Raw genomic sequence first — 13,696 nt, forward strand, 5'->3', positions numbered from 1 at the left:
CTTCCTGCTCTCTCTGGGCTGGGGGCTCTGAGAGCTTGGAAAGCAGCAGCAGCAGCAGCTTGCAGAGGGCTGAGGCTGGAGACGCGGAGCTTTGGAGGGAGCTGCAGGCTGCGAGGGAGGCAGGCAGGCAACCAGCCTTGGTGGGAGATGCCCCAGGAACGCTGGTAGGAGCCCTTCCCAGGCGCGCGTTGCTTCAGACCTGGGGGTGGGGGGCTGCCCGGTGCATGTCTGCATTCCATGTCATCATTTTGCCTTGCAGTCCTTGGGGGCTCTCCCTGCGATCTGTGCTGGGGCGGTGCAGCGGGGGGACTGCTCCTTGGAGATCCTTGCTGGATCTGACCTTCGCTCGCACGCCTCCCCCCCTCCCGGTCGTGCACGACCACCTGTCCTTTCGCACGTGAAGGCAGCTGACTCCGCGCTTTCCCCCGCGCGTTCCTGAGAGCTGGTGGTGGAGACCCTCTCCCCTCCCGGACTTCCTGCCCTGCTGCTCCAGGGATCGGGGGAGGGGGGGGTCCCCCGAAGGGCATCGTGGTCACCGGGGAGAGGGAAGGGCGCAGGCACCGTTTCGCGAGCCCGCTGCCCCGCTTGTGGCTTGCCCTCGCCTTCCCCGCAACGTCCTGCTAAGTGGGTTGATCAGTTTCATCCGTCTCTCGACTGGGAAGGCAGAAACCGCAGGGGAAAGTGAAGGGGGCTTGTCAGGTTCAGCTCGCTGCAGGCGTCTGGCTTGGCTGCGCGCTGGGGTTTTCACGCACCACACACACGTCCCTGCTCCTGATGCGTGTTCAGATCACACCACACACACGTTCGTCCCTGTGCTTGATGCGTGTTCAGATCACACCACACACACGTTCGTCCCTGTGCTTGATGCGTGTTCAGACCACACCACACACGCACACCCCCCCCCGTTCCTGTTCCTGTTGCCTGTTCAGATCACCCCTTCCAGGTGGGCTGACCTGGTTTGCTTTCTGCTTTCCTCGGGTCTTCACCAGGACAGGACGGAACAGAGCTGTGTGAATCCAGAATCCAGAGGCTCCTTCAGAAAACTCATGCCTGAGCTGGGCTGGGCGTGCTGGGAAGCGGTTGGGATGCACACTGGAGGGCAGGGAATTCTTGCCAAAGGGAGCCATGTTTGCTGTGACTTGCTGTGCTTTGATGGAGCTGAGGTTTCTCTGCCCCTCTTTTTCTGTCAAATGGCACCTCTGAAGTGCACATCAACTGGTGGGGGTGTGGGGGGGATGTGGGGTGGGGGCATCTCCCTCCCCTGCTCCCCACTGGTCTTCAAAAGTAAGTTTGGCTTGATGTGGAGTTAAGAAAGGCCGGGAAGGTGATCTGTGGGCATTATGTGGGGATAGATGGAGGTGCGCTTGGGGAGGGGGGAGAGGAAGAGATGGTGCCTTGGATTTGATGCAGTGCCCTTGGCCAAGGCGCGAGGGATGCATCTGGGGGTAGAAGATCAGGAGGGGGGGGGTTGCTCTTGGAAGCGATGCGCTGGAACCAGCCCTTGCCCTCCTCTCTCGTCCACATCCCATGGCAGAGATGGTTGGTGCTGCGCTAGCCCACCACTCTCGCCCCTAAAATGGGAAATCGAGGGGGCGGAGGGGAGGGAGAGAGATCCATTGGCTTCCTTTTGGCTTTTAAACTCCCTCCCTGGCGAGAAGGGGGATGCCAGCCCAGGGGTTGGCTGGGTGGGCGTGTGTGTGTGTGGGGGGGGCAGCCGTGGGGAGGGGAGGAGCTGGAAGTGTGGGAAAAGCATCTCCCGATCAAGGCTGCCTTTACCCACACCCCAGAGCCAGAGAGGGGAGCCCTGTGATAGTATGAAGGCCTGAACCACAGTAAGTGCAGGTGGAGGTGCTCCTCTGTGTTGAAAACAAGCATTATTTGTAATTAGGAAAGGGATCCAGTTTCTCTCTCTGAACATCATCTGCACAGAGGTTAAAAAATGAAGGGGTGCTTTCAAAATTCCCCCCTATGTGCTTGAATTCTAAAGTGGTACAGCCCATCCTACCACCTCAGGTATGCTTCATGTGAGACCTCTGGTGGTGCTGTGGACATGGTTTCCTTAGGACAGGATCAGAAATGCAGGCCAAGAAACAGAGGGGGGGGGGTAGGATGGGGGAGAGGCTTCTGGAGCAGTAACTTCTTTGCTTAATAATGGCCCTCTGCTTTTTTAAAGCATATATCAAATTTTCAAGGTGCTACACACCCCTTGATGATTCTTACAACAGCCCTCTAAGGTGGGCCAGGATTAGCCCTATGTTGTAGATAGGGTGGAGCCAAAAGTGGCTTGCTGAAGCGGGGCGGGACCGTCCCTGAGACCAGCTGAAGCCTCTGTCTGCAGCCCTCTTTCACTCCTCTTTCTGCTACTTGGATTGTGTGGAGTGTGCATGGAGGCGAGGCGTGGTGGGCTACAACACCTCACTCTAGCCCACTATCTCCTCTCCTCCACTCTTTCTTTCTTTCAATCCAGGGAGCAGGAATAGTACAGTAGTAGCAGGCACATAACTGCGTTGGGGGGGGGGGTGAAATTGGCATTTGGTATGCTGCCTTAGGTGTCCAGAGGTTCTGGGCCAGACCTTTCTCCAACCCATTCCAGAGATGGACAGTTCCATTGATACAGCATCAGTGAGTGAAAGTGTTCTGCATGCAGTCATTTTTAAGTCTTGGCAGAGAAAAACCAGAGAAATCCTAGCATTCGAGAAACAATAATGACTTCTAATTGAATCAAATTTAAACCATATTTTTGTTTGTTTTACGTTGGGCTGGTTTTACTGCAGCGTGACATTAAGCTGGGGAAGGGCTATAACTCAGTGAGTAGAACACATACATTGCACCGCTGGAGGGCCCCCATTGAGTTGCAGACATCTCTAGCTAAAAGAATCTCTGCAAGTAGGGCTGGGGAAGACCTCTGCCAAAGACCCTCTATGGGACAACTGCAATCGGAACAAATGGTGGACCAAAGGCCTGATGGGTTTTCATATATTTATTGGAGGCCTGTGACTTCCCTCAAGTCCTATCGCGATGCCTAGGAATTGTGGTAGCTAATGGAACTTCCCTATACAGAGGCAGTATACCTCTCTGTGCAAGATGCTGGGACCAAACAGAGAGATAATCAACTGCATTGCTTGCCTGTTTGCTTCTGGATTCAAAGTGCCAACTTTGGCCTTTAAGCTGTTCCCAGGCCAATTGGGGCTTTATCTCTGGGAGTACCTTCTCCCATATGAGCTCTGTGACCAGCAGCTGAGATCCTACTCTCTGCCCACTATTCTTAGAGGTTTGTTTGGATAGGGTCTCTTTGGTGGTGATGCCCCGTTTGTGAACTGCCTAGAGAGGTCTGGCAACCTCCCTCTTTCTTGTGGTTTTAAAACATTGTTTAAATACATAAAACAATTTGACAAGGGGCTTTAGATTTGTTCTTAATTGAATGCCTTGGTCTCAAAGAGTCTGCTGAGTTAGGGCAGAGGCATCTGTCACCCGTCCTGTTTATTGAAAAACCTTCAGTGTATTTGCACTTCAGCCAAAGGTCTCCAGATTGCAGGCTGCTTAGACAGACAAGATTGTCCAAACATCCTAAGCTTCATTGATATTGCAGCATTTTCTAGCTCGTGCTGCAGGCATGCAGGTTGTAGCAATCTCTGGACTCACAGTGGGAGTCTGTAGCAGCAAAACAAGCCAGCAGAAAGTCCTGTGGCACCTCCAAGGTGAGTGGATTGATTTTGTCAGTCGTGTTTGTGGATTAAAAGGTCCAACTCAGATGATGTGCACAGGAGCCATTAGCAGCTGTGCAGGGAACTTGCTACTCCCCTGTTACTACTTCTGTCCCCCAGGGTACTAGAGGTTCTTGTTGGTATCGTGGTCTATCCAGAGTGATGCAGGAAACCGTGATGCGGAGGTGTTTGACTCTCAGGAAGTCCATGGATTCTGCCTGCTTTGCACCCAGAAGATCCCAGATGTTTTTCTCAGCACCAACAATCAGGATCTAGCTCAGGGGATTAAAACAAACCTCTTCCTGAGACTTTGTTGAGCTTCTACTTTGAACTATGCTAGATGGTGCTGGGGTTTGAGGGGAAATATAAGGCACCTTCAGGTGGAGTTGTAATCACCTGCTTCGTGTGCCAAAAGTCCTGGGTTCAATTGCTACCATCTCCAGGTTGGGCAGGGGAAGGTTCTTGTCTTGAAATCCTGAAGAGCCATTATCAGTCAGTGTGGACAAAGGTCTGACTTGGCAGACCGAGATAGCTTTGTTTGTTCATAGGTAGTTGATTTGTGCATAAGAAACATAAAGCATAACTGAAGAAAAGTTATTTAGATCATTAACCCCTGGCAAACTTGAGTCATGGGTTTTCCTGAGAAAGAGACCTTGAAGCACTTTGGGAAGGAAGGGATTGTTAGATGAAACCTCCATGTTCTGAAGCAATATGCAAATGCATGCCATTTTTGGCAGGAGGGATCAAAGAGCAGGGAAGTACTGTTGCCTTCCTCCCAGCTTATCAGTGCCCTAAAAGAATATGGCTGGCCACTGCTGGAAGCAGAATGCTGGGCTAGATGGACCAGATGCTGCTCTGCTCCAGCAATGCTTTCCTTCTGTTATCTGAATGGAACCTCCATGTTTAGAGGCACTCTTGCTTTGAGTAACATATGCTGTGAAATAAGCAACAGGGGGTGGCCTTTGCCTTCATGCGCTGTTCTTGGGCTTCCTGGAAGCAGCTGACTCATCACTTTTGGAAACAGGAGACTGACCAAATGATCCTTTGGCCTGATCCTGCAGAGTTTTCTGTGTTCAAAATACTATAACAACTTTTTTGGTTACAGAATTTGAATAACCTTGGCACAGAATTCTGATTTGTTCTGTTTTTTTGTTTGTTTTTGTTTGTTTTTTCATTTTAGCTCTGCTCCCAGTTTTTAAGCAGTTGAGTTTCCATGGAGGAAACTGAAGGCACCTGGCTGTCTTCTTGAGCTCCCCACAACAGACTTCCAGTTTTCCATCTGATGAGTAAGGCCCCTTCTGCCTGATGCACCCATAAACCATTTAGTTAGCAAATGGCTGCAACATTGTGTTTTGTCATTTTCTGATACTTATCTGCTGCTTATCTCGCATCTGTCTTCCAAAGGCTTCTGTGCAGCTGAATGTGTTATTTTAAATGTGGTCTGTTTTCAGTCTTGCTGCCTAATATAGTAAGTGAATCTCCCTGTGCTATGAACAAATATGTGCTATGATCTGTTTTGGAGATGACAGTCTGGTCTTTGTTGCAAAACCTGATGGGCTGGTGGTTGGAGGACGCTGCCTACATGGGTGCAACTGAAGTAGCAAAAACCATTTGGACAAGAGATCAGAGTTGCCATGTTTCTTGTACTTTGAATTCTCTAAGCATAGCCATCCCTGGCTGCTCCTTCTCCCAGCTGATCTCCATTTACCCAATGCATACTTATCCTGTGGCAAGGGGTTCCATAAATTGTTACGGTGGTGCCTGTCCTAGATGCCTTTATGGGAGGATTGGACAATGTCCTTATCTCTGTGAGCGGGTAAATGAGTGCATGCTCTGTGAGGTCCAAGCAGTATAACTAGTACCGCCATCTGTCTGGAGAACTTGGTCTAGGCCAAGGGTGTCAAACATAAGGCCTGGGGGCCAGATGCAGCCCACAGAAGCTTTTTATAGGTCCCTCAGGCTTTCAGCTGCTATGTAATACTGAGGTGTTACTGCTGAAAGGGCAGCCCACATGAAAATTGGGCTCTGCCATATCTTGAAATATGATCAAGATTTGTATATTTTCTCTTTTGTCATTTGCAGCTAATGAGTTCCTAAGTGAGAAAAAAGTGTTTATTGTTGGTTATGACCAGTTTAATGACATCACTTCTTGCCTAAACATCACTTCTGGCCCTCAGCAGCCATCATGAATGCTATGTGGCCCTCCATATGAAATGAGTTTGACAGCCCTGGTCTAGGCCACAGTTGTTTCCTGGCTTGTATTTGATTGATCTGTGGAGACTTTTCAGCATTTGTGGGTGGGGTTGGAGGGTCTTATGTAGTAATTTTATGCTTGTGAGCTTCTGCTGTGCATCCGCTAGAAACTCCTCTCCTCTCCCCAATTCCATGTATTTCCTAGAAGGTTGCAGTTCACAAGTTGGCATCACAATCCAACCTGCTCTGCACATTGCTGATTTATTTATTTCATGTCGTTTCCTCTACAACTTGCTCTATGATTTTTTTTTGGTTGAAAAACTGTACAGTATATAAATATTTCTCATCACAATTGTTGTTGGTTGTTAATAGCTATGTACAGAGGCATAGCTAGGTCATTTGACACCCGGGGCCCATAAATTTTTGTCACCCTCATACAACATAATTAATTATTTAATTGTTAATTTTATTATTTATATATATTTTACATATATATACCACCCTTCCTCTAAGCAGCTCAGGGTGGAGTACGTGGTTCCTCCCCTTCTTTTGTCCTCACAACAACCCTGTGAGGTAGGTTAGACTGAGAGATAGTAACAGTCATGACATGAAATGAATAATATTAATGTCCAGAAAATAATAATAATAATAATAATACAGGTATTTCTATACCACCTTTCTTGGTCCTCAGATTTCTCCTTAGACTTTATTCAAGGCGGTTTACATAGGCAGGAAAATTTAAATCCCCGTAGGGATTTTTACAATTTGAAAGAAGGTTTCTATCTTTCAAGAAACCACAACATTCAGGTGTTTCTTTCTTGATCTGGTCGCACATTCTGGCCTCCATCCTCCCACGCTCAGAGCAGGTGGAATAGCTCGGCTCAGCTTGTCAGCTGCTTCAAGGTCGCACGGTGCCGGTGGCCTCAAACTGGCGACCTTCGGATGTTATCTTCAGGCAAATGGAGGCTCAACCCTCTAGACCAGACCTCCTGCCCTGAATATTTCCCCACAAGCAATGGATGAAATTCTGCATCAAATAGTATATAACATGATGGTATTATTCCTAAAAGCAATTATTTCCAGAATTTTGGTCACTAGGGTGTCCCCTATCTCCCGTCCCCCCATGTCTCATTGGCCTATTTTGAGTTAAGGCAGTGGTTCTCAAACTTTTAACACTGGGACCCACTTTTTAGAATGACAGTCTGTCCAGGACCCACCAGAAGTGATGTCATGGCTGGAAGTGACATCATCAAGCAAAATAAAATAATTATAAAGAATTAAATTAAAGAAAAACAGATGAATAAGGGGAATCAGCCCTGTTTCACCAAGTGAATTTTTTTGGTAGCCTGCCTGCAATAACACCAGGGCTTAGGAGAGGGGGGTAAAGGGGGTGATTTCTACCTGGCCCCAGGGTCAGAAAGGGGGCCTAGGAGTCAAAGGAGGGGGCCCAGAAAGTTCTGGGATCTTACATTTTCCTATCTCACCTGAATTTGCAGCCTATGGATGATACCTGAGGTAAAACCGAAGGCATGCAGTGGCAACTGCAGCTGCAAACCATACACACCTGGCCCAGGAATGCATCCCTGCTTGATTCAGTGTCAAATCTGGGAAGGAACAGGTCTGCTACTGTAGCTCTTTAGCTTGTGGATTCGATAACCATGAAGGAGTGTATAGGAGCTCAGGGTCCCAGCTGTGGGGCTACAGCTGCTGCGGAAGTTCATTTTGGTGCGCACAGCACACTGTCCATTCTAGTGTGAACCCAAATATGAAGATGATAATTTTCTGCAATGCCTTTTCTATATTTCAAAGATTTTAAAAAGACTTAGGAGTGTGTTTGGTTTTCCATATTACTTTATTCAGCTGCTGGTGCAGCATGGTCAGGTAGACCTGGGCTCCACATCAAGAAGCCTGGTAGACCTGGGCTCCAAAGACTATCCTGACTGCCAGCACCCTCACCATGCCCTATTTTGCCCTCCCCTTCTACCTACCCCCACTGCCCCCTCTTCTTTTGGGAAGGGGCCCAAAAGAAACTTTGTACCCCCTGATAAAATTCCTCTCAGAGGCCCTGCCCCCCCAAAAAAAATCATTGAGCTTTTCAGCCCTCCCCAGTGCCCACCTTATCAGCTCAAGCCTCTGTTTTATTCTGGGGGGGGGGGTGCTGCCTTCTGGAGCAGTTGTTGAGCTCCACTTTCATCAGATTGGCACCATGCAACCAGCCTTGCATTCCTCTTTGGCTGACTTGACCAGCAGCCAAGGCACGTTTGCTTACTCATGAGTAAACGCGACCATGTGGCTTACTTTCGCTTTCCATAGGGCTCAATACATTCACCTTTTTGGAGGGAGGGACTTCCTTCTTGGGTGTTTTTTTGGGGAAGCTTTCATTGGATAGGAACAATTCTGATGTTGGATTCCTCTCAGCCTGCCCTTTCCGACAGACTAAGAATCGTTCGCCTACTCATGAGTAAACACGCGATATGGCTCAGTTTCATTTTCTTTAGGACTCCATGCATTTTTTTGTTTCCAGTTTTTTGGCTATAACTTTTGGTGGAAAGGACATAATTTCCTCTGGTTTTTTGCATTGCATTCTGCTGGACATTCCACATCCAACGGTGTATAGCCTGATGGGGTTACTCGTAACCTCCGCGATGTTAGCGATGTTGGCTCATTTGTGGTGTCTCCCCCCCCAAGACTGGAACCTGGAGCGAACCGCCCCCACCCCTCACTAGCTATGCCACTGCCTGTGCAGCATTTTCTGTGTGTGCAAAATATTTTCTGTGTATTACCTCAATGTCATCCTTACAACAACCCTGTAAGGTTAGTAAGAGTTGTTACCCCATACTGCAGCTGGGTAAGACTGAGGCTGAGAAGGAGTGACTTGTCCTAAGGCCACCTGGTGAGAATTTAGGGCAGAGTAGAGATTCTTACCAAAGTAGGCCTGAGTCTCAATTTGGTTTCTTAGCCACTGTGCCCCATCAGCTCTTGTGGCTGCCCCATAGAGCCAATGCCAAAGCATATTGAGTTACTCCCATATGGTGATTGTCACATATACTTTCTGGAACAATTTGTGGTCCTTATTCCTGTGGCTTCCATGGCCCACAAGTTACATGTCAGCTGGTTGTTGGAAAGCATTCCAATATTTGCCACTTGTAGCGTTGCTTGTTTGCTGTGACTGGGATTCTACTATTTATCTATAGTCTAATAGATTCCACTATTTATTTATCTTCTGTCTAAGAAGTGGTGACTTGCAGCACAGAGAAGAGCTGTGTCTAGCTTCACAGAGGAGCTACCGGCAACAATAAGGCCTAAATGCAGGGGTTCTCAAACTGTGAGCTGTGGCTCTCCAGGGGTCAGTGAAAGCCAGCCAGGGGAGCCGAGGAAGGCTTGCAAAACCCCACCACCCTATACAATGTTTAGGACTGTAGCCCTAATGGGGAGCCATGGCCACTGGCATACCTGGGGGGTTAGGGGGGCAAATGTCCTGGGGCACTACCTGGCAAGGATGCCACTGCAACTCCCTCTCCCCTGTCTCCTTTTTTTCCCCCCTTCAGTCTCTTTTACTGTGCCTTAGAAGGCCTGAAAACACCATTACTGGTTTCCAGCAAAAACTGGAAGTGATGTTTTTAGGCCTTCCGGAGGTTTCAGAAGGCTTACTGGGGGTTGGGGAGACCAAACACAGCCTCTCCGGCCCTCAGAAGGTCCGAAAACATCACTTCGGTTTTCTCTGAAGTGACTTTTTTAGGTCTCTGGGCTGCAAGGGGGGGGGTGGCATTTTGTGGTCCTGGCCCCAAGCAGCACAAAGGCCAGGATCACAATTGCCAGTGGCTCAGTAGGTCAAGGGAGCCATCAGTCAAAAAAGTGGGGAACCACTGCCTAAATGTTAGCGTTTGAAATAGGAGCTTGCATGAGGTATTGGGAACTTCAATAACATGGGTTTGTGATGGACACCAAAACCGTGACAATTAGTCAAGTGACCGTGCAGTTTAAGGAGTGCACCGGAAAACTAGTTGCTTGCGTTTCGCCAAATGTTTCGTTTCTCCCTGAGTCTCCCTACAGTTCAGGCCAGATCAAGGTTTTCACTGCCCCATGCCAATTAAAACGTTCTCCCACCTCCTCAAACAGTTCTGATTCCTCCCCCTTATGCTAAGCAGGCCTAACAATAGTGTGTTAAATGATTGCAAGTTATGTGGGATACTATTTTCTCATTTTTCATGCCTGCCGCTGCTTTGATGTCCTCCCCTTTTAATAACAACGTAGAATGGAAATGGGACTTCTCAGAGCATTCCAAGTACTCATTATCTTGTTTTGATCCTTTCAACAGCCCTCTGTGTACTGCAATAGTGTTGTTGCCATATCTCAGGTGGGCGGCAGAGGCTGAAAGAGTACTGCTTTCCTTGCACCACAATATTGAGCGCATAGTTGAAGCAGGATTTGAACTGGAGTCTTATTAATTAATTTGTAGCTCGGTATCTGCTAATTAGCCATCCCACTGTGTCTCCTGCCTGAGCAGTCAATGAGGGCCAGCAGATTCTTCAAGTAGAGCTCTTATCCCTGCCTTTCCATCCAAAGGTCTACAGCTGGTGGCAGTTAAACCAGGAAGGTCACACATTTGCTAAATATAACCCATTTGCCTGTGTGTGTGTGTGTTTTCCTTAGGGGATGAGTGTCAGAGGTTAAATTTCAGGCTGTTTGGGGGCTATCACTGGGTTGTCATCCTCACTGTCTCTTGTGAACAGTGTTGGCTCCAGCTCTTGGGGAAACCTGCAAGTCCTGCAAATGACCCCCCACACTCCCACTACTCTACCAGTGCCTGCAAACCAGGCAGTGGATGAGGGGCTGTCCTGATTCTGTCACTGCTATAGCTATAGGGTCAACAATGCCTTGACTTTCATCTACTGACTTCCATCGCTTTGTTCTTTCAGCCGTTTTCAATTATAACCACATTTCAAATTTCGCCCATGCACTTTCCTCTTTTGTCCAAGTTCATCCAACCTTCCACAATGTTCATCAACATTCTTGTGTTAATTTTTCTTTTATTTCTGTTTATTTAGGTTTTGCACACATTAGCAGGTGCTGTACAGCTAGTTATTTATGTTTTTTGCTGGCCAAAATAAATTTGTAAGTTAAATAAGGCTATGCTATGCTTTGACATTCATCCATTTTTGACTTTCTTTCTATGCTCTGATTCCTAACTAGATGAAAGTGCAAGGTATTGCTGTAGTAGCATGAAGGAGGATTTGCATCAGTGAATCCTCACCAACTTCTGGAAAATGTTCTTGGCCCCAAACTGGCTTACCGGGTGATGGTAAAGAGCAGCAGCAGCAGAATGTGAACAATGGGTATTAAGAGAACATGGTTCCTCCACCACCACCACCACCACCACCACCACCACCACCACCACTGCTCTGTAACCATCCCCATGAGCCCTGGCTTGCAACAAGATGGTGGCAAGCTGTGATAGTAGTAAGCCCTCATTACCCTAGTGCAGTGGCTCCCAAACTTTTCTGACTGGAAGCTCCCTTGATCTACTGGGCCATTGGTCACAGCTTCCCATTAGGACTACAATCATATACATTGGATAGGGTGGCAGGTTTTTTTTACAAGGATTCCACTGCTCCCCTAGCCGTGGCTCACAGTTTGGGAACCACTGCTCTAGTGATTGGCCAGATACAGGTGTTGGCCTTGCATGGGGCCCCTGACCCACACCTCATCAGGTCCCATACGGGGAGCCAACCTTAACCATGAAGCCCTGCCCCTCTGCTGCTGCACACCCTGCAGCACTGGGCCACTTTGCCACTGGGCCCTGCCACAGTATCAGATCCTCCCCCCCCTCCGCATATTATCTTGTGGTGTCGCTAGAATCCCTTGAGAAATCTCAAGTTTTGGAATGTGTCCATGGAACTAACTCTTTAGCCAGGGCCTGGGGCAACTGGCATGGGAAAACAGGTTGGTGGTCAGATCCTGGAGCAGCAGACCCTGCCAGCTCCCCAGATTACTTGATTCCACTTGGCGTGGTTGGCTGCAGTTCTCTTCCTGGCAACAGTCAGGAGGTGCAGTAAGGCTCAGGTCAGCCATTCCCTCTTGAGCTGTCTCACTGGTGCATTGTCAGGTGCCTGAGTCCCACTGTCACAGTTCCTGGTTGGACACCAGAACCAGCCCATGCTGAAACAATCACCCAGATTTTCCACCCTTCCTTCTGAACCTGTCTTTATTGCCACTGTCACCCTCCCTTCCTAATGTTTGCCACTTCTTCAAAACAGGTTGGGCAGGAGGATGCTTGGCAGGTCCTAGGAGAGGGGGGTAAATGGGGTAATTTGTACCTGGGCCCAGCGTCAGAAAGGGGGCCCAAAAAGTTCCTGGGATCTTACATTTTCCTATCTCACCTGAACTTGCTGCCTGCCATGATGCTGGGGGCACAACCACTGGCATGCAGTAGCAACTGCTGCTGCAAGCCATACACACCGGGCCCAGGCATACATCCATGTGTCAAATCTGGGAGGAAACTGACCTGCTACAGTAGCTCTTTAACTTGAGGATCCGCTTACTATGAAGGAGTGTATAGGAGGTCAGGAACACAGCTGCAAGACTACAACTGCTGCAGAAGTGCATTTTGGTGCACAGGACACTGTCCATTCTAGTGTGAGCCCAAATATGAAGATGCTAATTTTCTGCAATGGATTTTCTATATTCCAAAGTTTTAGAGAGAGATGGGAGTTTGGTTTTCGATATTACTTTATCTAGCTGCCAATGCCGCATGGTCAGGTAAACCTGGGCTCCAAAGATTGCATATTCTGGCTGTCAGTATCCTCCCCCTGCCCTATTTTGCCCCTCGTTCTGCCCCTCCCCCAGTCCCACCTTTGGGAAGGGGCCCAAAAGAAACTTGTACCCCCTGATAAAATTCCTCTAAGAGGCCCTGGTTCTAGGAGTAGAAGAGGATCAGGATGATGCCATAGCAAAGTGTGGGCTAGGTGATGTGTCAGACAGGCAGAGAGTGCAAGGCACCTCTTGATCTGTGGCTGTTCCATACCTGCAACTCAAAGTGACTGCTGCACACAACCTCATGGGGAGGATGACCTTGTTTGAGATCCTAGTGCCTTACATTTAAACCCTGGTTCGAATATAATATACTTGGCATTTTAAGGATGTGTTGTAGCAGAATAAACTGTTTGAAAAATGGTGCCTGGGTTCTGAAAACAAGGAAACAGGTAGGATCTGACTAAAGATGACTGTGCTCTGATGGTTAGATTTGGACTCTGGGAAAAGATCCTTGCAAGGAACATCTCCCTGATTTGTATTTTTGCACTGCAAAAACAGACTATTCAGACACTGTGGCTTTTCTACCTACTTTTTCAAATTTGCATTTTGAAAAAAGAAATAAAACATCAGACGTGGCACTTAAGTTCTGTTACCTGGAATGGAAACAAAAAAAGGAGAGAGAGCAAGATAAAGAATTGATTGTGCAAGGGAATCTCTTCCCTGCATTTATCCTTTGAAGGTCGGCCAATTCTTGGGTAAGAACCAGTGTCTTTGAGAGTGGTCTGGAAAGATTTGCATGAAGGCCAGGCCTGGCAGTGGGCTGCAGAAAAAGCAACCTGTCGCAAGGATTCGGATCCCCCACACGGAGTAAATTATGCAAATCTTGCAGTCTTCCAGAAACGTGCTGAAAGTGCAAAATGGGAATGGCAAGAACTGGCCGCTGTGGCTGCAAGACTTAAAACGAATAGGACAATAGTGCTTTGGCACCCTCTTCGTGACCCTATACAATGGCAGGATGGAGTTATACCTCGTGGTGTAGCATTGTG

General features: G+C 48.2%; 1 protein-coding gene across 2 annotated transcripts in view; it reads left to right on the forward strand.

Moving 5' to 3' along the window:
- The first annotated feature begins 81 nt into the window (after window positions 1-81).
- TLN2 (talin 2) overlaps window positions 82-13,696 on the forward strand; it is a 225,182-nt gene continuing 211,567 nt past the window's right edge. Inside the window, exons 1-2 of one of the 2 annotated variants that reach the window (XM_066636591.1) lie at window positions 88-164; window positions 4,885-4,990. The gene's annotated coding sequence lies outside the window, so the exon portion shown is untranslated. Of the gene's footprint in view, window positions 165-4,884; window positions 4,991-13,696 lie in introns of both variants that reach the window. The other variant, XM_066636592.1, reaches the window with a different exon arrangement.

This window comes from Tiliqua scincoides, chromosome 8, assembly GCF_035046505.1.
Source record: "Tiliqua scincoides isolate rTilSci1 chromosome 8, rTilSci1.hap2, whole genome shotgun sequence".
Lineage (NCBI taxonomy): Eukaryota > Metazoa > Chordata > Lepidosauria > Squamata > Scincidae > Tiliqua > Tiliqua scincoides.